Source organism: Zalophus californianus, chromosome 1, assembly GCF_009762305.2.
Source record: "Zalophus californianus isolate mZalCal1 chromosome 1, mZalCal1.pri.v2, whole genome shotgun sequence".
Classification (NCBI taxonomy): Eukaryota; Metazoa; Chordata; class Mammalia; order Carnivora; family Otariidae; genus Zalophus; species Zalophus californianus.
Window position 1 is genome coordinate 49,905,341 of NC_045595.1, and position 25,975 is coordinate 49,931,315.

Here is a 25,975-nt window from a genome sequence, read left to right on the forward strand (position 1 = left end):
CTAGCTTTCCTGAACATGCCAAGCACACTCCCACCTTTCATACTGGCTGTTCTCTCTACCTGAAACACTTTTCCACTGGGTATCTATGTATGGAGCTCACCCCCTCACCCTTCAGATTGTCACCTTCATAATGAGGCTCAGCTTGGTCAGTTCCTTCAAAAGTAGAAGTTGCCCCGAGCTGGAGATACTCATGATTCTCCTCACCCACCTCTATCCTTTTCCCTTATTACCTTCTAAAGTACTATATAACTTAATTATTATTATGTTTATTCTTCATTGACTCTCCCTTTTCCAAACATATAAGCTCTTCAAGGACCGGCATCTTAGTGTCTTGTTCATGTGTCCTACACAACCAGAAAAAAAGGTCCAGTATATAATAGATGTTCAATCAATAGTTGTTAACTAAGTATATGCTCTTGCCATGCTGGTCTTCTTCCATTCTCTCAAAACTTGAGCCTGTCGCTCATCCATCACTTCCTCAGAAAAACCTTCGATGACCTCCCTAATAAACCTCCTCAGTGACAGACCTAATGCCCCTCTCCTTCACAGAACTTTTGAGAGATCTAATTTATATTTGCTTTGTGACAACCCAAGCTCTGTCAAGACAGGGAAAACTCTGTTTTTACTTACCATCTTATCACTAATCCCTGAGTTTCTGCATATAGTAGGTACTCAATAAATATTCATCAAACATAAACAATTATCATGATTAAAGTCAACCTCCTTTATTTACTACTTGATAAACTTCTACCTGTACCCCAAATAGGCCAGTGGTAACCTGCAGGCTCTTGTAGATACTTTGCTTTCTACCCTTTATGGCTAAAGGAGTATACCAAATGACCTGCTTGTCTTCTGTTAGAATTTTACCTCAGTATTATTTGTTCTCAATGAAACGAGGCCCTTTCATTTCCATCTTAAAGTCATGCAAATATTTCTGTTTTATGTGACTAACAAATTGACATTTGCAGATTGCACTCCAAAAAAATCCACTTTTAAACTTTCCAATTTAAAATGCTTTCTTTCTAAATCTATTTTATTAAGAGATTAATTCAAAATTCATCATTGTAAGAAAGATGAGCATAACTGTCCATTATAAAGGGGATGGTACCTCTCTGATCTTCCAGTAACTGTGTAATTCCTATAATTCCACATGCATGGAATTATAACTAACTGAATTAGGGCTAACATTATATACCCAGGTTTTGTTGGGTTGTGTCAGTAATTTAACAGAGAAAATCACTGATACAATACTCTGCTTAGTAAAATTAAATAGAGCTTTTTTCTGGATACACAGCAGCCATTTTAGTCTTCAGAAGGCTCAGAATGAAGAGATAAGAGTTAACTACTTATATATTCCTAGCTTTCTTCTCAGAACATTTACATAGTGTGTCCCTGTGGGATGTTCAAGATTGACCGCTGAGCACTAAATAGTCTGCGCCCAGCCACAGGAAGAGATTAATAAAGAGAGGCCTGATGGAATTTCCCTCTGATGAAGGGCTCTACCTCTCCTTCCTACCCCACTCTGAACAGACACTATAACTCTTGCGTGTGTCTGGGGCCTTGGTAAATAAAGCAGTGGTATAGAGGGTGGGTTTGGCATCTTACATTTGCCAAGGACACTTGAGAAAAAAAGGAGACACTTTAACAATTTTACTACCAAATATTTCCAGCATATAAAAAGTATACAAAATAATAAAACTAACACTCTTGCACCCACTACCAAACTTTGTCAACTCTTAATATTTTGCCTTCTATCAGATCTGTAGAAACAGAAAGGGAACATCAGGGACGTGGCTGAAACTCCCTGAGAAACCCACCTATACCATTCATTCACCTACCTTCTTTCGAGATGTATTTACTCTCTGGAGTATAAAGTTTACATGGATATATGTGTTTTTATCTATAAAATTTTGTTATCTATAAAATTGTTATATATAAAATTTACTTTGTGTGTGTTTTAAAACTGTACAAACATCATATTCTGTGTCTCTCTGCAAGCTACAGACACATACACACTCTCTCTCACACACACCCCTTGGCTCATTGTTTTGAGATGTATCCATATTAAAACATGAATAAATAACATTTCATTTCATCCACTTTAAATTACTGAATTGCATTATAGCATTTAAACTCACCATTGATATACTCATTCTCATGGTGGTATATGTTCATGATATTTCTTTTCCTTGGTGGGGGGAGGGGGAGCAGGGGTACTGGTGGCAGGAGTGAGAGAAAAATAAAGAGTTGCTTTTTCTTCCTGGTGATTCCAATCTGTACTCTGCAAGAGAGCCTGAGTGATAAAAGATGTCTGTGATGTTTAATTTTTTGTGTCAGCTTGGCTAGACCATGGTATCCAGATTTTTGGTCTAATGTTATTCCAGACGTTTCTGTGAGGGTGTTTTATTGATGAGATTAACATTTAAGTTGATGGAATGTGAGTAAAGCAGATTGCCCTCCAAAATGTAGGTGGACCTCATTCAATCAGTTGAAGGCATTAAGAATGAGGTCCCCTGAGCAAGACTGCCTTGTTCATGTCCAGTGAACGGCAACTCTTCCTTAAGTCTCCAGCCTCCCAGGCCATCTGGCAGATTTTTGACTCAATGAACCTTCACAATCACATGAGCCAATTCCTTAAAGTCAATCAATCAGTTTCTCTCTCTCTCTCTCCATAGATAGATAGATGATAGATAGATGGATAGACAGACAGATATACACACACACACACATACATGCATATATGAATGTACATATACACACACATACATACATACACATCTTATTCCTTCTGTTTTTCTGGAAAACCCTGACTAATATAATGTCAAAATACAAATGCATTTGTTTTCATTTGTGGCCCTTTGCTCTTTGGAGATCAAAAACTTAGGAAAAAATGCAAGAATATCAAATAGGCATGGAGCAAAAATGATGGAGACATTTGTTTAGTGTATACTCTTCTAGTTCACCAAAACTTACACTTTCTGCCCTGAGCCATGACTTACCTACCTTCTCTACTTACTGTCTGTGCTTTATTAGAAAATGTAAGATTAATCTCTGTACCCCTAATAGGCACTCAACTAGTGTTTATTGAAATATTGGGTGAAAAAATGGGTGGTAATTTCAGAGAGCCAAACAGAGATAACAGTAATAAAGGAACCAGTTAACCAACAAATCCATAAATAAAAATACACCTGTGGGGCATGAACATAAATTTAGCACTATGATGGGAATTGTTGGGCAATGGGGTCCAAAGAGACTTGGAAAAATAATCACAATGGTGACATTTAAGATAAATAAAAGATAAAAGCAACCAAAAAATGCTGGTGTAAAAGGAGCACATGATAAAAGCAAATATAAAAAGAATCATAAGAAAGTAGTGATAAAAATAAATATGAGAGTGAGTATGAGAAGAATGAGAGGTAGCATGGCAAAATAAAAAGAATGCTGGATTTGGGAACTGAAGATCTACATTTAAATCATTAACACTTCATCTCTCTGTCCCATATAACTCTTGGCCAGACAATTAACTCTCTAGTCTTAGCTGCCTCTTCTACAGGATGGCCTTTAATTGTCTCTCACTGTGTTCACCCTCTAGATTGTCCCTGTGTTGTCTGGTGAATAAGTTAGTTATTATGCTAACATCAAGAACTAATTTATTGATTTCCCTCTATCCTCTGTCCCTCAGTCACAAAAGCTACTCAGTTATCCAGGCATAGCAGCATTCAGTACTCAAAGTGCACCATCTTTAAAAGAAACTATTGATCTCTGTCAATATCCAGTGACATGACCAAGTATAGGGTGAACCACCCCATTACCTCTTGGATGATTTCACATTCCACATCCTGTTCTGGAAACTTCAGAATCTTGTGACATATCATATAATGAAACATGGGTCATGCAAGTGCCTTCAAGTTGCTCAAATCAGCAATCCTGTAACAAGACAGGAAGTCAGATGAAATTATCAGAAGCACAGATGGCACTCGATTGTGTTTGTTGCAGGAGAATTCCTTCTCAAACATTCAGGGGCTGAGTTCTCCTTTATGCCACCCCTTTGTGGAAATGTTTTATGTTTAATCAACCTCTCTTTGCCCACATGCCTGAGAAATGCAATTCCTTTTTCAATAGGGAAAATTGGCCCCTTACTGATTTCCATTATATTTATATATCCTTAGCCTTGCTGGGCATGCATCAGCTGGGTCTCTGCAATGACAAACTGATGGATGGGGCCCTCTGGAGTGGAGAGGAGATGCATCTCCATAGGATTGAGTTTCTCCTTTCCATCTATCTGCTCTGAAGGTATACCATCTCCCAGCTGGAAGCCACAGAAGCACAACACAAAGATCCTGAGACACAACAAAGTGCTTTGAAAAAAAGAACTGAGAAATATAAAGCACAGGCAAAGGGGTCAGAGTATTCTGTTATAGTCTTGGCTCTGCTGCTAGCTAAGTAGGTGACCTTGGATAAATCACATGAACTCATTAGTAAAATGAGATTCTACCTCACTTATGTCAGGAAACAATCAAAAAATGAAAAATGATATTAGGAATGCAAGTTTTTTTGATAAGTATTATCATATACAGTCCAGTAGGGATAAAATCTCAAGGTGCCTCCTGTCGTGCCCTTATTTGGCCCACAGCAGTAGAGCGCTGTAGTTACATGTAAGGAAGGATGTTGGAAGTGACCTGCAGGGTTTAAATCCCACCTCCAACTCTGGCTGTACATGTGACCCCAGGCAAGTTACTCAAACTGAATAATCAACCTTCTTTTCCTTATCTACAAAATAATTAGCTCATAGAGTTATTCTCATGTTAGTTCCATGGATGACAGAATTAACACAACTGAGGTGATTCTAGTTCCGGATGTTAATTCTGGACATGCTGGTGTCAGTTGGTGCAGTGTTTGTTTAAAAAAATTGAGAAGTCAACTTACAGAATGCTAAGACGACAAATCATGGAGAAGGCAAAGCTCCTTTTTATGCCCAGTGCCAGCATTTATCCCCAGATTTCCCTTCCTCTTCCCTGCTATCCTTTTAGTGAGCTCAAGTTCAGTGGGATTTTAAAGCAGATCTTCCTCCATACCACCCATTAGAAGAATGAAATGTAGCTATAAGACACTGTCCTCCAGAACGTGCTTCTTGTGGGACCAAGCACAGGACACAAAAAAATCTGGAAGAAAAATTCTACAGTGTACACAAAAGTGCTCAAGACCAAGGAAGTTAGAAATGAAAAAGCAAGGGAATTACCCTAGGGGGATATTGGTCACCGTGGCTGTACTAGACATAATCACAGTTATGTTCTTTGAAAGTCTACTGTGCAAGCATTGTCCAACATACTTTATTATCTATAATCTCATTCAGTCCTCATAAATCTCCTTCAGAGTAAATATCATCATTCCTTCTTTACAGAAGAGAAAAAGACTCAAAGTGAGGTCTCCTGGCTGAAGTCACACAGAAGTAAGTTATGAAAAGAGAGTGAGTCTGTGATAGGGTTTTGCAGCCATGCCATATACCCAACACTCTTGAGTTTTTAAAAGTTCATTTGGCTGGTCACATAAAATAACTCACCCCTAAGTGGTCAAGGCAGTCTTCTGGACCTTGGGCTATTATTTTCCTATGTTTATTGACCCCCTGAAAGCTTCAGTTCCCAAAATATCTAGATATAGAGTGGTTCCAAAGGCTCCCTGAGCCTAAAAGGGAGAAGGGAATAATAAATAGGCAAAATCCTAATTACACAAGTAAAAAATATTGGCAGAATAGACCACTAAAAATAGGAACTACCATTTCCTAGAAAATGAGGGGAATGAAGTTTAAGACTTCATCTTGAAAAAAATAAAACGAAAATGTATTAAAAGAAGTTAATTATGTTTAATAAAAACATGAATTATATTGCAATTATTTGATAATTATTAACAAAGAATATTTGAGATTATTTCCCAAAGAAATTACATTTGTATGCTCATGATACCCTTTAATGTAAAGGGAATTATTTTTGCAAAAAAAAATGAAATTTCATCGATTTCCCCAAAGGCCTCCCTCTGTCCTTTGATATTCAAATCATCAAATTATTCTCCTTTGAAGTCTATCGTGTCATGATCCTCCTTGTCAATTTTTCTCTTCTTCAATTATTAACTGGTCTAACTGTCAGATCCTCATTTGACAATTATTTTGCATGTGTTTAGAGAAATTCTCCATCATCCTTTCATCTTTGCAAAATCTTGCAACTCTTCTCCAAGATGTGCAACTTTTTCCAAGATGTACAGTTTCCTTCTGCAATCAAATTGGAATATATATGTGCTATGTCACCAGATGTTTGAGAGCACCCAGTGAAGGTACCAATGCTGTAGATGTAGAGAGAAGTGTGTTAAGTGAGGAGAGATATTCATGTGGACACTAACTGTAATGAGTGGACTGTTTAGTGCATGCTGTCAATGCACTGATGCTTTTCATCCCACTCTCCTATATAGCTGTAACTTTAGGGGTGATGTTAAATAACATTGGGATAAAAGGATTCTCTGTAGTGGAAAGAATAATAACTCCTAACTCATGGAGAGCTCTTCACAGACAGCAAGTTAATTTTACATCCTTCACTTGGTGTCATTCTAACACCATCCTTTAGAGAGAGGAGGAGCAAGTATTTGTATACACAATTTACAGATGAGGAAACTGAGACTCAGCAAGATGGACTTTTTTTTTTTTTAAGAATTTCTTCCTAGCCTACTCTCTATCTTCATAGTAGTAACTTTCATTTACTGTTCTCTTGCTTGGTATTGAGTACTGTGCGAAGCAGTTTACACATATCACCCCATTTTTTCCTGGTAACTGTGCTACCGAATGATAATAATTAGGCATGATTAACTCAATTTTACAAAGACAAAATGAAGGGTAATTAAAGTTAAGGGACTTGCTGTGGTAAGTCACTTATTGCTACAATAATGCTGCATAACAAATGCCCTCGAAATCTCAAACACTTCCAATAACCATCATTCATTTCTTACTCAAAGAATCAGTTGAAGGACTGAATTAACACTGGTTCAGGTTGTGGGTTGGGTTCAGATCTGTTCCGTGTGTCACTCAGTTGTGACCCAAACTGAAGTTGTAGTAGCTATCTGGGGCAAGACCTCCTCGTGACAGGTCAGCAGTGCATGAGGCTATGTTCATGTTATATCCCCCTAACTAATCACTGTCCAAATGAGTCACTGGGTAAACACAAAGTCAATGGAATGGGCGGAATAAGGATGTAGAATGTGTCACTCCGCTGGGAGGCACTGAAAAGTCACATGATTAAGAATATGGGTGGATAATCCTATTACAGGTATGGAGGGGCAGACAGGGTAACAGTTAGGCATCTTCAACAAGAGACCTATTTTACCCCTGGCCCAACTTCCCCTAAGAAGTTCTGGCTCCAGAGCCCATGCTCTTAACCACCTCAGGATACTTCCTTGAAATTCTACCTGACATCTTCACAATGTTGGTTCTCCCAATCCAGGAGCATGGAACATTTCTCCATTTCTTTGTGTCTTCCTCAATTTCTTTCATGAGTATTTTATAGGTTCCTGAGTACAGATCCTTTGCCTCTTTGGTTAGATTTATTCCTAGGTATCTTATGGTTTTGGGTGCGACTGTAAATGGGATCGACTCCTTGATTTCTCTCCCTTCCGTCTTGTTGTTGGGGTATAGGAATGCCACTGATGTCTGTGCATCGATTTTATAACCTGCCACTTTACTGAATTCCTGTATGAGTTCTAGCAGTTTGGGGGCAGTGCTCACTATTTCAAATGCCCTCCTTAACGCCCATTGCCCAGTTACCCCATCCCCTCACTCACCTCCCCTCCAGCAACCCTCAGTTTGTTTCCTATAGTTAAGAGTCTCTTATGGTTTATCTCCCTGTCTGTTTTTGTCTCATTTTATTTTTCCTTCCCTTCCCCTATGTTCATCTGTTTTGTTTTTTAAATTCCATGTGAGTGAAATTATATGGTATTTGTCTTTGACTGACTTATTTCGCTCAGCACAATACCCTCTAGTTCCATCCACATCATTGAAAATGACATTTCATCCCTTTTGATGGCTGAGTAATAGTCTATGTGTGTGTATATATATATATATATATATATATATATATATATATATATATATGCACACAACTTCTTTTTTATTAACGTATAATGTATTATTTGTTTCAGGGGTACAGGTTACAAATTCTTCTTTATCCATTCATCTGTCGATGGACATCTGGACTCTTTCCATAGTCTGGCTAATGTGGATATTGCTGCTATAAACATTGGGGTGCATGTGCCCCTTTGGATCACTATGTTTATATCCTTTGGGTAAATCCCTAGTAGTGCAATTGCTGGGTCACAGGGTAGCTCTATTGTTAACTTTTTGAGGAACCTCCATACAGTTTTCCAGAGTGCCTGCCCCAGTTTGCATTCCTACCAACAGCGTAAGAGGGTTCCCCTTTCTCCGCATCCTTGCCAACATCTGCTGTTTCCTGAGTTGTTAATTCTAGCCATTCTGACTGGTGTGAGGTGGTATCTCATTGTGGTTTTGATTTGTATTTCCCTGATGTCGAGTGATGTTGAGCATTTTTTCATGTGTCTGGTGTCCATTTGTATGTCTTCTTTGGAGACATATCTGTTCATGTCTTCTGCCCATTTCTTGACTGGATTTTTTGTTTTTTGGGTGTTCAGTTTGATAATTTCTTTATAGATTTTAGATACTAGCCCTTTATCTGATGAGACCTTTGCAAATATCTTCTCCCATTACAAGGTTGCTTTTTAGTTTATTGACTGTTTCCTTAGCTGTGCAAAAGCTTTTTATCTTGATGAAGTATAATAGCTATCTTAACAGGTGTGAGGGATATCTCATTATGGTTTTGATTTGCATTTCCCTGTTGATGAGTGATACTGAGCACCTTTTCATATACTTGTTGGCCCTTTGTATGCCCCCTTTTACAAAAATGTCTATTCAAGTTTTTTCATTAATCAGATTATTTGGATATTTTTGCTATTGAGTTATAGGAGTTCCTTACATATTTTGCATATTAGCCCCTTATCTAAGGTTTGCAGCATATTCACAATATCCAAGATACAGGAACAACAAAAATGTTCATCAGTGAGTGGATGAAAAAAGAAAACACGGTATATACATACAATGGAATACTATCCAGCCTTTAAAAAGAAAGAAATCCTGCCATATGTGACAACATATGGAGGACATTATGCTAAGTGAATATGTCAGTCACAGAAGGACAAATACTTCATGATCTCATATGCGGAATCTACAATAATCAAACTCATAGAAACAGAGAATAGAATGGTAGCTGCCAGGGGCTGGGTGAAGGGAGAACTGAGGAGGTGTTGTTTGACAGTTATAATATTTCAGTTATACAAGATAAATGTTTTATAAATCTGCTGTACAACATGGTACCTATTTTTAACAATACTGTAGTATGTACTGTAAAGCTTGATAAAGGGGTAGGCCTCATTTCAAGTGTTTTCACCTCAATTTAAAAATAGAAAATGTAGTTATGAAAGAATCAAAGGCCCCAGTGAATGATTTACATGTGGAAAAGGAGAGGCAGGGATCAAGGTTCTCAGTTTACCTGTGAGAGAAATTGGGAGTAATAATGATATTTCCACGACATTTCCAAATCGTGAACTGTTTTAAGCCTCATTTTTCCATCTGTAACATGGGGATGGTAATATCCACTGCATAAAGTTCTGGTGAGGGGAAAATATGATAGTGCATGCACAATACTTTGTAAATATAAAGCACTACAGAGAGATGAGATATTATTATTGACAACAGAAAGAAAATTAAAAGAAAGGGCCCTGTATGGCATAGACAGCTGGTTTTCTATATGGTCATTCTCAAACGATAAAGCACAGAAGAGGGGCTGAATTTTGCAGACAGTAGAGAACAAGATGAGAAGTCAGAGTCAGGGTCGGGGTTGTTGATTTGTGGCTTTCATAAGTAAAGGACAGCCATAGTCAAGTATTTTGTACCATAACCTGCCCTTGCTCTCTTGTTCAATACCAACTCATCTTTCTGATTTCAGCTCAGTGAGCACTTTCTCAGGGAACCTTTCCCTGAACACCATACCTCCCCTCAGGCAAAGTCCACTCCAAGATAGTTGAAAGGTCACATTTATTTTTTCAATTACTTTATTGATGCCTGTCTCCACCCAATGCCAACTAGATAGCAAGCACCAAGGAGGAAGGAATCAGAACCATGTATGTTTACCTTTGGATCCTTATCACCAAGCAGACTGACTGTTATGGAATAAATGTATACTAAAAACCTGAATGGATAAATGAATGATACATCCTGCCCCATCTGTCCTTCCTGATCTGCCTAATCATGCCACTTACCATCTATCCTTGAATTCTGAAACCTTATTATATCTGGCCTTTTATTGGATTTCCAGTTAATGCTGTGCCTTTCCAAATTGACTCTCTGCTCCTTAAAGATAGATGTTGGTCTGTCCCTATTTTGTTCACCTTACAATGCCCAGGATGTGGATAAACTCTCAGGTGGTGCTCAGTAAGTGCACAGTGGCTCTTGGTCAGCTCATGAATCCAACTGCAGTAGGGAGCTGCCACTTTCTCCATCATCTTTGCCAACTGCACCCAGGGGAGCACTTAATTCTGAACTTGATGCCAGCTGGGTCTCTAATTAAAATAAATTACTCGGATTCTGACAAGGCTTCCACATGCACATGGAGCTATAGAGTCCTTAGTGTACTGGGTCTCAAACTGTGTGCCCCAGAGTCCCAGAATCTCACTGGGACTCTCACAACTGCAGAATCTCACAAACTGAGCAGAGAAGCTCAGTGGGGAGCCAAAGGGGAGATTTTTATGTTTCCTCATCTTTTCTTTAAGCCAGGCAGCTGTTCTCTCTGTTCTATACATTAAGGTTTCAGGTTAAGATTTTAGTGGTATTTTCCACTTTACATAAGAAGGAATTACCCAAATAACATAGGGAATCGGCGGCTAAAAACTGACGGGAGAATGCTACCCATGAGAAAACTATAATGATAATCTCCTTCAAGTGGAATATTTTCCAAGTTTCTATGTGATCTGAGCCCCACTTTCTATGAAAACAACAGTCCCCAGAGCCCTCTCTGTATCACATATTCTACAATTTGGCTGATTTGACAGCATTATTAATAATATCATTTAGAAAGTATAATTTAATAGTCATCAGTAGTGATTTGCTGAGTATCTCAGTGTGCGGGCCTGTGCGTGTGAATTTCCTCATGGGTGTGGGCTTAGGTGTCTCTTCCACACAAGTAATCATCCTGTCATTAAGTCTGTGTACTGCCACACTTGTCAGCAGTAATCACGGCAACATCAGTAACAAGCAGAACATAGAACAGATATTTTGGGGAAAATGGACACATCCAAGACTTTACAAAAATAGAATGATCTCTAGCATTTGCATTTGTTATTCTGTGTATGTGGTTTCTATTTTCACTGACAATGCTTTTTTTTCCCCTTATTTATTCTTTCTGGCTTCTTCGTCGCATATAAGTTTATAATACCATTTTTCCATTTCACAGTCTTACTTGCTGAATCACTGAAAACATAAGATTAAACCAGCAAAAGAGAAGGAACCTATTTTAGGAGCTATAAGATAGGGAATATAGAAAATCTCCTAGGACAAGCGACACTGGTTTTTCCTGAGAAACATTGCCACTAATCTAAGCATGAAAAGATATTTTCCAGACCTAAATGTTCATAAAGGAAAGAAACAGACACACACACACACACACACACACACAGAGAGAGAGAGAGAGACAGAGAGCAACAGATCACTGAGAAAGAAGTTCGGAAATAATGGGGGAAATTTGGTGAGCAAAAAGCATGAGTCTTAGAGTTTATTTAAAGGAAAACAAATTATTTAAAGGAAAAATACTAGCCCTCACAAACAATTTTCAACCTCTTTCAGTCTCGATACTTTAGGTACTTAAAATCTATTGAAGACCCCACAAAGCATTTGTTTTTGAGAGCTGTATCTTTTAATATTGACCATATTTGAAATTAAATCTGAAAAATATAAAGGATATTTAATTTATTTTAAATAACAATAAACTCATATTCATCACACATTTCTATGAAAATGAAAAAACAAAAAAGACATTAAGCATTCAAGCTCAGGTTGGCAAATATAAGTTTTCCAAAATTCTAAAAATGGTTGAATGGACCCTCAAATTTGCCATTAGCAACTAATACTGTCAGTTGTTTTTCTTGAAATGACAAGCTCACTTCATTCATTTTAGAGAAAATGTCTGCCAAATGCCCAAGACCAAATACCAACAGTTTGTCAGTTGGTCTTTCAAGTAAAAATGGTGTTCAGTGACAAAAGCAGATAATTCTGCTCATAGCTCAAACGACTGCCAAAGTATGTTTCCTTGAGATAACCATTATACTATACCTAGTCTGCAATGGAACTATTTCTGTGTATTTCCTATTTCCTTACACAGAATAATAAAAATAGTTTTATTTCCTTATAAAGGACAGTCCTAAATGAAACTAGCATTTTTTCAAATATTGTAAATGCATGGTTTGAAGAATATGATTTCTCTTATGATTTGATCCCACTGCCTTGATTTGTACTAAAGCAGCATTATTTTTGCAATAGTAATGCAAATGTCAGTGGAAAAAACATATGGTATCTCAGTATTACTGTGAAAATAGTTTTGACCTCTCAGACTCCCTGAAAAGGTCTTAGGGACCTCCAGAGAACTACTGTGATGACCATGTCTTTAATTCTTTTCTTCTTCCCTTTCTTTCCTCCCTATACTTGTGAACAAAACAGGTAGAGGGTTGGAGCCTAATACTAATGGACAACTACAGATAAATATAACCTGTCTCCTGTCCCCACAGACCCTAGTCTCCTTGAAAGCTCCATCTCCTAGTGATACACTCCCTTTCTTCCCCTACTGCCCCCTGTCACTTGCAACAACAACAACAACAACAACAAAAATCCCTAATCAAGCAGAGCATTTAAAAGACTCAAACCAGATCCTTTAGGTTTGATTTCACTCCATGGATTTTCCATAGCTTATAATCTATATTAATATCTATACTCTATTAGCATCGATTAATTGATCAGTATTCTCATTCCTTTTCTTACATTCTGCAACATGAGTATGTTTATTAAATTATATGAAATTTCCATTTTTGGGTGTGTCATAAATGGTTGAATCATATCAAATTCATGTAGTTCAACCAAATAGCCAAAGCATTATTTTCTATTATTGGAGGGGAAGAAGCAAAATACATCAGCTGAAAGAAAATGGACTGTTTCCAAGTGATAGTATGAACGTTTACTCCCATAAGAAGGATTTCAGTGAGGTAAAGATCACATGACTTAAAATGTGCCTTTGTTGAAACAAACAAGGCCATTTTGAACCATGCTGGTTTTGTTCAAATATTGAGCTCACCTGTTTGTTTTTATGACCCTACACTGTTGAGGAAGACAGATCTCCCATTGCTGATGTCCTTCCATGTGGACATCTAGGCTCTCACACACACCATCCCACTCACTCCTCCCCATGAGAAATTTGAGATGAAGAGCAGAGCTTTATCTGGACTGACCCCCTTTCCCTTAGGATGACAAGTTCAGTCTACTCCTCCAAACTGTACCTTATACAGCAGCAGCCTCCTAGGGGGGAAGAAGAGGTGAGCTGTGTTGATGCAGCATTGTCTTCAGATGGAAAATTTTATGGTAATCCGGGATTCATAGTAAAGAATCACACTATAACCACACACCCAAAGCACTTTCTGACTTCTCAAAGAAAGATTAATTTTTGACTCTTTAGACAACAACATGGTGCTGTTCATATTTATTCACCCAGTCCATAACATAATGCCTGGCACACAGCAGCCACTCAACAAATATCTGTTGAATGAGTGAATGCTTGCAAAATATGTATCTTCTTAAGAATGAGACTCTATGGCTTATCCATTCATGAAGGCCAAGGGAAGAAGTTTGTATTTTATGCTAAGGATGTTAAGGGAGTAAGAAATTATTGAAGGTTTTAAGCAGGAGGGTACATGATCAAATTCATGTTTGAAATGTTAATTAAATAATCGTGAAGACAAATGGGAAATTGTTTCTGGTGGAGATCCAGACAAGGGCAGGTGGTGGTGAGTGGGGGAGGAAGATGTCATATGGGTCTGTTTCCACCTCATTACTTTCATGGTCTTCTTTCCAGAGATGAAATGGGAGATTTCCATCCTGCTTGATCTCTGTAGGTGGATGGTGTTACTTTTGTGACCTGCTTCACAATATCTGGCTGTTTGTCCTTGATACAATAAGGCTTCTCTGGGGCTTTGACGATGATGTCAATTATTTTTCCCAGAGGGAAAATAAAATTGACTGTAGAATTTTATTGATGAGTTTTGACTATCTGCTTCTCAGAGATAAAAAGCCTTCCACACATTATATGACTGGCAATTTAGACACTCTTTCATATTCATTGTGGTCTAGTGATCATAGAAGTCATCTGGGGACAAACCATTTATTTGTCTTTGCTTTCTGCCTCAAAACTGCTCTATAAACAGACTGATAGAATATTCCAGATATGGCAAGGGGACTTGAGGACCTGCTGTAAGTTTTTAAAGGTAACTTTACTACTTGCCACCCTCAACTGGAGAATGGGTCTCTTTTCTCTTAAAAGTCACCATTTTTAGTAAATGCCACATCATCTACAACATGGAAGGAAGAAGAGAGTGTCAGCCTACCCAACTAGATCAGCTGGATTAATCTTGACCATTTGTAGGGTGACAGAGGTTGGCAAAATCCCATATTTGCATCCAAATTGTAAGAAACCTTGAAATTGGAATTAAAGCCAATAGTGACTATGAGTAAATGAAAATAGGTTTGACATTGTCACAAATTCATGAGGCTATGTGTTATCATATAAAAAGGTAACAAGGAAGCACAATAGCTATTTATACTGTTTTTCCCCACAGTCCCCAAGATTTTGAACTTGGATTCCTGATGAAAATTGCTAGGGTTTAGATCATGCTGCCAGTAAACACAACACAAGTGAAACCATACCATCTTTCCAATCTCCAGCATAACAGAACTAATTATTCTCTTTTACCAGGGCCATATTCATCAGCGAAATGTTTGCTTACAACTTTGGTTGTGCAGGTTTTTTGCACACATTCCTAAGAAGCTAAATATTTGCAAACATTATTCATTCAACAAATATTTACTGAATGGCAGCCATGTGCCAGGCATTATGCTATAGATTAAGTAAATAAATATTAACAAAACATATATAGTCTGTGACCTCAGAATTACATGCAATGTAAGCATGTGCAGAATATAGAATTTTCCATTTCTAAGCCAGATACCATGAGAGCAATTTAACCTATCCAATTATACAGATGAGAAAACTGAGACCAAAGGAGTTACTTTCCTAGCATCACACAGTAGTAAACAAGAGCATTGGAGGTGATAATAAGCACTATTAATCTTTATTGAGTACTAACTATGTGCCAAGTACCTGGTAAGCAAGTTCTTGACATGGGCTTATTTTCATGAATTTTTATGCAATTTTTCTCAAATAAGAAGACGGAGGTACAAGTTCATAGAGCTGGGAAATCATTGAGGTAAAGTTTATCTAGGCAGGGTGACTTGAAAGAAAGCATCCCTAGCCCCTGTCATACTGCAAACGTACATCATCTCAGTGACACTTCCACTTATCACCCCCTAAAGTCCAACACCTGCTAATATCCATAAAACTAAGGGAATTTAGCCAATGTATAAAGAAATGGTGATACAGAAACCATCTGCTTGCTTGCATTAAAGCCAGGAATGGCCATGAAAAATAAAAATAGGTTTAAGATTTCCAAGAAATGTCTGAAATTTTGGTCATTGGTATATCAAGTTTTCATGTGGGATTATACATGATGTTAGAAAATGATTATTCTTAACAATAGAGGTTGAAACCAAAAGCTGACTTTCTGTAAAGATAAGTGTCCTTCATTTTACCCGACAGCTCCCCAAGAGGGCCTTTGAAATTTTATGACTTTCAGGTCCCTCAAAACTTATATTTGTCACTACATTACCCAATATAGAAGTGTGCCTTAAGAGAGTTAATTCTGGCTTTGAATTTCTAACTACAAGGCTTTGGGTAATTTATCTTTTGGAACCCATATTTTCATGTAAATATATAAATATATAGATATAAATATATAGATATAGATATAGATATTAGGCTCCAAGCCTCTACTGTTTTGTTCACAAGTATAGGAAGGAAAGAAAGGGAAGAAGGAAAGAATTAAAGACAGTGGTCATCACAGTAGTTCTCTGGAGGCACATATATATATACATACATATATATATATGTGTGTGTATATATATATACATATATGTATATATATATACACACACACACACACACTTTGACATCATAGGGTTGTTGGGAGAACAAGAGTGGCCATGTTCATACAGCAAGAAAGACCAATGGTATATGTTGTCTCTTATACCTCTGTTTCTCTAAGGATGGCTTTTATCCACAGTAACAACACCTCAAGATACAGTGGCTAAAATGAACAAGGGTCCATTTTTCTCATCTAATAAGAAGTCTAGAAAGAGTCTCAGAGATGTCATCAGGATCTGGACTCATTGAATCTTTCTCTTCAGCCTTCCTTAGTGTGGACTCCATCTTCACAGTCTCAGAATGGCTCTCTATCCCAGACATTGTGTTTGCATTCCAGGAAGGAAAAAGGAGAAGGGAACATGAGGTATTCCAGCTGAATTCATCTCCTTACAACAGGAAAATACTATTTCCAGAAAGTCTACTGTGTAGGGAGAGAATTAATTTGTAGTTGGTCTGTGATAATTCTATTCCTATCTCACAGATGGCCATAACCATGCCAGGAACTGTGGTGTTGACCCTTGGGCAAGAAAGGGATAAAATGCACTAGCTAGTGGCTTACAATATTATGCTTAAAGTCCAAAACTCCCCAGGAGGCACGCTATACGAGCTTCTCTACACTGTTTATTGAAAATGTGTAGATTGATGGGCTGCAGCTGGTTTACCTGGTTTTATAGCCTAGTTTTTGTTGCTTGACCAGTATTGTCTAAAAAAAACTCCTTGGTAAACTTGCGCCTAAGCTTCCCTAAGAACAAGCTATCTCACAAGTATCTGGGTAGTTTATGATCTGGTGAAGAGGTCCCTCCTCTGAGAAGCTGTGCCTAGAATATCTCAAACCTTCCTGATATTTACTTATGCTTCCTTTCTCTTTCTATATTGTATCTTAAGTCTTCATTAAAGATATATCTATATCTATATATAGAGAGATGTATTTTTAAATATATAATCTCTATTTGATATATAGAATAGATATATATAGATAATATCTATGTAACAAGAATCTATATATATATATGATCTGTATTTACATACAGGATCTATATTTATCTATTATACACACATGCATACACACACACACACACACACACGTGAGTTGTTTTAATTATCCAATCCTGTGTAAATGTTGCAACCACTAAGTTATATCTCACGGATAAGAAACGAATCCCATAGGACCTCAGCTTTAGGGGATCTGGGGTGGAGAGAATTTTTAACTAGTAATATCTCTTAAACAAAATTGGAGTTCTGTACACATGAAAGAGAAAGGCATTTATCTAGTACAGGGTTCTCAAATTTCAGCTAACATCAGAATTATAGATTGCCAGGCCTCATCCCCAGAGTTTGATTCAGTAGGTCCGGGATGGGGCCTGAGAATTTACATTCTTAACAGCTTCCCAGGTGGTACTGTTTCTGCTGGTCCAGGGATTATACTTTGAAAACCATTTGCCTAGCAGAACGAAAAAGGATAGGATTAGCTTTGCTTCATCTTTGACAGCTTCTATCGGGTTGATTTTATGGTCCAAGCAAAGCAGAAAATAAATGAAGAAACCAATATTAAACCTGGATGGGGCTTATTTCTCTTTTCCTGGAGAAAATGCCACATAAATATCAGTCCATTTCATTGGGTTTATTTGGTCTGGGGACCAGAAGGGTGCTAATGAAGAGGCGGGCTATTTGGCCAAGGATTTTTAAACCCAACTCAGCAGTGAAGAGTGAGCCACTTGTGCCAACTGCCATAGAAGAGACACGGAGGAAATATGACAGATTAATCCTAGGGACGGCCAGTTCTGAAAATGCTATTTTCCACTGCAAAAATATGACCAGAGAGATCATGTATTCCAGCAGCTGCCAAGCAGGAGCAACAGGAAAAAGAGGAGAAAAGCTGAGAACTGATGTCCATAGCTTTGTATTTCAGGTCTTCATTTACTTCAGCATAATGTTTGTGTTCTGGCTGTCATGGGAAGGAAATCTGGGACTTTCTGACAAGCCACTGGAGCAGGACACTAGACCTAGCCTGGCTTCACTCGAGAAATGTTGGACCTATCTCTTCTCTCCTAAATTCTAAGGACCCATTTCCCTAAATCTTGTTTGATAAAGGTCTATGATTCCTTATCCACAATTGTAAAATCCAAACTCTCTGAAAAGCAAGAGCTTGTAATCCATTTGTGGTAAAACCTGACCCAATTACATTTGGCAGCAAAACCTGATGTGAACTGACATAAAACTATTCATGGTCTTTAAATTTTCTTACTTGGTGTGAACAATTCTACATTTCACTGCAGAAAAATTAACACACTTGATTACAAAGCTCTGCCCAGCCATGCTGGGGAGATTTTACATAATCAATGACATATGCATCATGTTACCTTTCAAAAGAAGAAAACTTCTGAATTCCAAAACGTATATGGTCCCAGGAGTTTTTAATATGGTAAGGTGGACCTGACCTTTACTTTGCCTATTCATCCTGGTTCCCATTTTTTTAATATGTGTTGTATACATAGTAATTCTATGTAAATTTTTTAAATGTATGTATACACAGATGCATAAGAAATGTCTAGAAGGATGTTCAGCAAATTGTTACTGATTATGTCTAGATGGTGGGATTTTAGGTGATTTTGAAAGAATGATTGGACTTTCCTATATTATTTGAATTATTTTTTTCAATGAACATGACAAAAGCAAAAATATTTTTTCTTTTTTTTAAATTTTATTTTATTATGTTATGTTAGTCACCATACGTCATTAGTTTTTGATGTAGTGACCCATGATTCACTGTTTTCGTATAATACCCAGTGCTCCATGCAGTACGTGCCCTACTTAATATCCATCACTGGACCAGGCTAACCCATCTGCCCACCCTGCTCCCCCTCTAGAACCCTCAATTTGTTTCTCAGAGTCCAGAGTCTCTCATGGTTCGTGTCCCCCTCCGATTTGCCCCCTTCATTTTTCCCTTCCTTCTCCTAATGTCCTCCATACTATTCCTTATGTTCCACAAATAAGTGAAACCATATGATAATTGACTTTCTCTGCTTGACTTCTTCCACTTAGCATAATCTCCTCCAGTCCCATCCATGTTGACGTAAAAGTTGGGTATTCATCCTTTCTGATGGCTGAGTAATATTCCATTGTGTATATGGACCACATCTTCTTTATCCATTTGTCTGCTGAAGGGCATCTCAGCTCTTTCCACAGTTTGGCTATTGAGGACATTGCTGCTATGAACATTGGGGTGCATATGGCCCTTCTTTTCACTACATCTGTGTCTTTGGGGTAAATACCTACTAGTGCAATTGCTGGCTCATAGGGTAGCTCTACTTTTAATTTTTTGAGGCACCTCCACACTGTTTTCCAAAGTGCCTGTACCAACATGCATTCCCACCAACAGTGTAAGAGGGTTCCCCTTGCTCCATAACCTCTCCAACATTTGTTGTTTCTTGCCTTGTGAATTTTTGCCATTCTTACTGGTGTAAGGTGGTATCTCAATATGGTTTTGATCTGAATTTCTCTGATGACTAATGATGATGAACATTTTTTCATGTGTCTGTTAGCCATTTGTATGTCTTCTTTGGAGAAGTGTCTGTTCATGTCTTCTATCCATTTTTTGACTTGATTATTAATTTTGGGGGTATAGAGTTTGAGAAGTTCTTTATAGATCTTGGATACCAGCCCTTTATCTGTAGTGTCATTTGCAAATATCTTCTCCCATTTTGTGGGTTGCCTCTTTGTTTTGTTGACTGTTTCCTTTGTTGTGCAGAAGATTTTTATCTTGATGAATTAAGATTAGAGCAGAGATCAATGAATTAGAAACCAGAAACACAGTAGATCAGATCAATGAAACTAGAAGCTGGTTCTTTGAAAGAATTAATAAGATCAATAAAACACTGGCCAGACTTATCCAAAAGAAAAGAGAAAGGATCCAAATTAATAAAATTATGAATGAAAGGGGAGAGATCACGACTAACACCAAGGAAATAAAAACAATTACTAGAAATTATTATCAACAACTATATGCCAATAAATTGAGTAACCTGGATGAAATGGATGCCTTCCAGGAAACATATAAACTGCCAAGACTGAAACAGGAAGAAATTGACAACCTGAATAGGCCAATAACCAGTAACAAGATTGAAGCAGTGATCAAAAACCTCCCAAAAACAAGAGTCCAGGGCCTGATGGATTCCCTGGAGAATTCTACCAAACATTCAAAGAATAAATAATACCTATTCTCCTGAAGCTGTTTCAAAAAATAGAAACAGAAGGAAAGCTTCCAGACGCATTCTATGAGGCCAGTATTACCTTAATTCCCAAACCAGGCAAAGACCCCATCATAAAGGAGAATTTCAGACCGATATCCCTGATGAATATGGATCCCAAAATTCTCAACAAAATCCTAGCTAATAGGATCCAACAATACATTAAAAGGATCATCCACCACGACCAAGTGGGATTTATCCCCGGGATGCAAGGGTAGTTCAACATTCGCAAATCAATCAATGTGATAGAACACATTAATAAGAGGAGAGAGAAGAACCATAAGGTCCTCTCAATTGATGCAGAAAAAGCATTTGACAAAATACAGCATCCTTTCCTGATTAAAACTCTTCAGAGTATAGGGATAGAGGGAACATTCCTCAAGTTCATAAACTCCATCTATGAAAAACCCACAGCAAATATCATCTTCAATGGGGAAAAGCTGAGAGCCTTTCCCTTAAGATCAGGAACATGACAAATATGCCCACTCTCGCCATTATTGTTCAACATAGTATTAGAAGTCCTAGCAACAGCAATCAGACAACAAAAAGAAATAAGAAGTATTCAAATTGGCAAAGAAGAAGTCAAATTCTCTCTCTTTGCAGATGACATGATATTTTTTATGTGGAAAATCCTGGTTCCCATTTTTGATGAATCTTTCCGTCACAGCCTTGCCCAGATCTCCTTCTCCTGGGGCACTTTTCCAATACATCCACATGTTCTTGAGTTCCCTAGCAACTGGAGACCTGATGCCACTAGTCCATGGCTGAATCCTATTTTGAACTCAGCAGGAAGCTTTGCTCATGAAATCCCTTCTCAGTGGGCTGAAACTCAAGAGAGGAAGTCTGAAATCTCCTGACTTGACTGCTTACTTTGGGAAAGTCACCTTAATAGTTTAAGTCTTCCATTTCTTTCCTTAGGCCACATTCCTGGCAATATTTTTATATACAAAGGGAAGAAACCAAAGCTCAGAAAAATTTATCAACTTCCTATAATACTGTCCCAACATGATTCTAAGACACAATATTGTAAGCAACTTGAGGGAAGAAACAGACTTCACCATCTTCTGTACAGAATAAGCTACAAAATTGGCAGAGCCCTGTGAAAACAAAAGTGCAGGATCCCTTGTCCAAAATATACTAAGAATTTCCAGACGGTAATATCAGAGCATTAAACCAAACACTGGGTGCTTTAAGTGTGAGGTTGTGCATGGGTGCACAAGTCATATGCCCATGAAGCTGGCACTGCTTCTATATTTTCCATAGCCCCTAATATAGGATGACTTGATGAAATAATGTTTTAATTGAATGCCATCAATGACAATCAGTGGGAGTTAATGCCAAAAAACAACATTCACAAAATATTATAAAGTTGACTTCACAATATTCCTTCTTACTTTAGTACTATCCATTAGACAGTCGGCTTAACTTGCAAACTGCTTTTTTACGCATTGAAACAACACTTCTGTAGCAGGCATATTGCCCAGGAGATGGCAACACTGCTAAAAACCTACCTGTGCTCAAAGTAATTTATTATCCTTAAGGCTTTTCCTTCTTTTTATACACCAAGTTATAGCCTCTTCCAGAAACCATTACCCAACACTTTCTCAAAACAATTTCTTTTGGTTGCATTGTGGATGTGATGGCATGTCCATTTGTCATGGTGAGTTTATAAACATCCAACTTTTCTTCACTGAATATTCAGCTTATTCAAATACTGCCAGCTCGTGACATGAAAAGCAAGCTAACCAACCAGTAAGGCCAGAGTCTACACAATCATGCCTAATTGGTAGAAGAGGTTGGTTTCATTATGAATAAGCCAGCAATGTTCAATTATCTGTACAAATGAAAGGGAGCAGAAGTATTTAAAATCTAAAATAATGCGTAATTCAAAACCTCTTTTGTGACTGTAGAGTTGTATTTTTTCCTATATTCTCATCAACTATGCTTTGTGTATGATGTGTGAAGAGCTCCATGTACATAAAATATACAGGTGGTTAAGTCAGATAAGCCAAAGACTTGTCTACTCTTCCCTTTTTGTGACCTTGTGCAACTCTAAGGACAAAAAGATGCTCAAGCTATGGGAAACCTTAAATATAAATAGTCCCTGCTTCCTCACATCATGGAGGGAGAATCTGAAGCTCAGAGAGGCTTCTTCCTGCAGTCCTATCCATACTGGAAACTGGAATCAGATTCTTGTCTCCCCTACTCTCCTAAAACTCACAAGGTAGCCAAGAGTTACCCATCTACTGTACTGGCCTAGGTTCCATGTCAAAAATAGAGCTGAGCTGTCAAGGAAACTGCTGCAGATCAGGCATCATGGTATTTTGACTTCTGAAGTGTCCACAAAAGAAGTTTCTAAGAGTGGTAAACATTAACCATAATAAGGTCAAGCCATTTGCTGAATCATTAAATAGTACCAATCCCTGGCTAAACAGCATTCTGCCAGGCACTAAAGGAGTTAATGACAACAGCTAGGTGATAATATAATCCTCTTCCTCATGAAAGGAATCAACAACCAATTTGGGAGACAAAAGTGGGCTCTCACTAGACTCTAAGCTCCTCTGGAGCAAGTTCTGTCTGTGTACCTGGTTTTTGTTTTGTTTTGTTTTTCACTTTTTTCCAATCACTTTATTACATGTGACAAATATCACTGGCCCAGTTATGTAATGGGAAAGAAACCCAGCCCACCCACCACATTGTCCCACCACTATGCCTCTACCTCCTCCACCTTAAAAAAGACAAAAAAATGGATCCCAAGTCAGGAACACAGTGCCAAGCCCCACAGTAGGTGATCTGATACACCAAGGCGTGGTCACTGGACCCTGTGATGATCAGGCGGTTGCTGGGGGACACATCACAGCATAGGATGGAAGAGGTCTTGGGTACCTGGAATACCATGGTCCTGCAGGTATGCTGTAGATGTTGACCAGGTCATCCATCCCAATGCTCTGGTCAAGAGGGGAGAACTTGAGACCCAAGATAGTTCCATCCTTACACCCCACCATGTGCTTCTGGCCCCCTCAGGTGGGCTGCAGCCACTGTTGGCCATTGGCTGTGCCTACCAGCACCCAGTCCTCCTGGTGACTAGGGGATAGGCTCATTATCTGAGACTCAAATTTGTATTCCTGAGGCTCCCCAGTGGTCCTCGGGTCCCAGCACCACAGGCAGGTGCCCAGATGCCCCGCTCCCCGCCTGTCTTTAACAGCAATGCTTTTGGCTCCATTCAGGTGGCCCAGCAGGTCCCTGACAACGCCCCGGTCCTGCAGGTCCCAGATCCTGACTGTGCCATCAGTGAAGCTCATGAAGACCAAGTTGTCTTCAGGATCGGAGGCCAGGGTGTGGCAGGTAAGACCTGCACAGGGTAGCTCATCTCTTATATGCAGGGAGGGCACTGTCAGGTCCCACACACCCATGCCAAACAGGTTGTGGCCACCCATCAGCAAAATCATGCTGTTTGAGGACAGCAGGCATGTGTGCAAATAGGCCCACTAGGTCTGTACACACAGGTGATTCTCAGGATACCTGTCTTATACTACCTGGCCAACCAGGCTCCACACTTTGACACCACCCTTGTCACAGGTGAACATGTGTCACATGAAGCTGCTCACAGCCATGGCAACAACAGCTCCCTGTTGTTTTAGCATCCACACCTTCTCCATTCTATGTGGGATGGCCAACTTCTTGGATTGCCAGGGCAAGTCATCTGGTCTTTTCCACATGTCCCCAAAGTCCTCAGGGTCCCAGCATATGGGCTTCAAAAATGGATAGGCTCCTAGGCCACACAGGAGAGCATCCTCTCTGCTTTGGCACCTGGCTCTGTGCCCCCTTCTTAGGAACCCTCGAGCTGGGGGGGAGGGGGCACAAGTGGGCTGAGAACCAAAGTGTCTTTGGTACATGGCTCCAGTCCCAATAATGTGGTCCTGGGTCCTGGCTCTCTGGGCTTGGTGCCTGTTCTGTCATCTTGTGCTGTCCACTGGAGCACTTTCTGGTGGGTCCCAGCAAAGATCTGCCAGAGTTGCTCAGTCAGAATATCCTTCCAAAACTGGGGCTCAGAGTCCCAAGAAGGCTGCATGTCCAGCTTGTGGACTGGGGCAGCATCTGCTCCAGAGGGCTGCTTGTGCCAGTCTGATGACCTTGTGGCCATGACATCTTTGAAGTGTGACCCCTGAACACTGGAGTGCTGAGGGGTCTTGGCCACTGGGTGCAGAAAAGCCTCAGGGCTGGCTGGCCCCCAGGAATCCTGGTGAGCAGTCTCACCAGAGGAGACCCGGCTCACCTGGTACTCCAGGGCTGGAAGCCCAGAGGTCAGCTCTAGGTCTCCATGGTCTACAGAAAGTTTTTTGCCTGCTTGTGATGTTCCTGGAGGCTCTGCTAGATCTTCTGGAATATGTAGTACATGCTCTCCATCTGCACCATCAGGTGAGGGAGGAACCTGGGGAACTGCTATCAGAGCTGATCCAGGAACACCCCAATAGTTCAGTTCAGGATGAGCCAAAGTTCCTGGGAGCCTCCTCATCCTTTGAGGGTGCTCCTGCAGGCTGAGATAGCCCCAAGAGGTCATCTTCAGTAGTCACGAGAACTTTCTCCAAGGACTCTCCTTTAGGATGGAGGCCCAGAACAGCAAGGTGGAAATTGTGGAGGGTCATCCAAATTCAGGCTGAGAATGAGCACCCCTCCACTGTCTGTGTGCCTTTTATCTCTGTGCAGCCAGAGCAAGCCTTCCAAAAAGGAAGTCTTCACAGGTTTCCTCTGCTCTTAGAATAAGTGCCAAATCTTTAATTCTGTCTTTGAGGTATGGCACAGTATGAACTAGGGGTCAGAAAACTTCTGTGTAAAGGGCCAGAGAGTAAACATTTTCAGCGTTGCTAGCCAACCAATCTCTGTGGCAACCTCTCCATTCCATCACTGCACCAAGAAAACAGCTATAGACTCTTAGTAAATGAACAGGCCAAATGGTGGTCCAATAAAACTCTCTATATAAACACAGGCAGTGGGAGGATCTGGCCTGCATTCCACAGTTTGTGGATTCTTGGTATAGACTATGCATCTCGAAACTGATGCCTACTAATCACCTGAGGATCTTGTTAAATACAGATTTTCATACAGTAGCTTGGGATAGAGACTTAGATTTTACATTTTTAACAAGTTTGCAGGTGACGCTGGTGATGCAGATATAGAGAATAGTGACTGAACCATTTTAGCCTCAGCTCATACCCAGCCTCCCTTCACTTTCTGTGATGGTATACATTGGACCTGCCAGTTCTTCCTTCCTGTCATGCTTCCCCTGCTCCAGGGCCTTTGTGCACACTGTCTTTGGGCTGACTTGTTCTT

At 39.3% G+C, this 25,975-nt stretch overlaps 1 pseudogene; it reads right to left on the bottom strand.

Annotated features, from left to right (window-relative positions):
- Positions 1-4,165: 4,165 nt before the first annotated feature.
- On the bottom strand, positions 4,166-25,205 carry LOC113916039 (annotated as a pseudogene).
- Between the last annotated feature and the right edge of the window lie 770 nt (positions 25,206-25,975).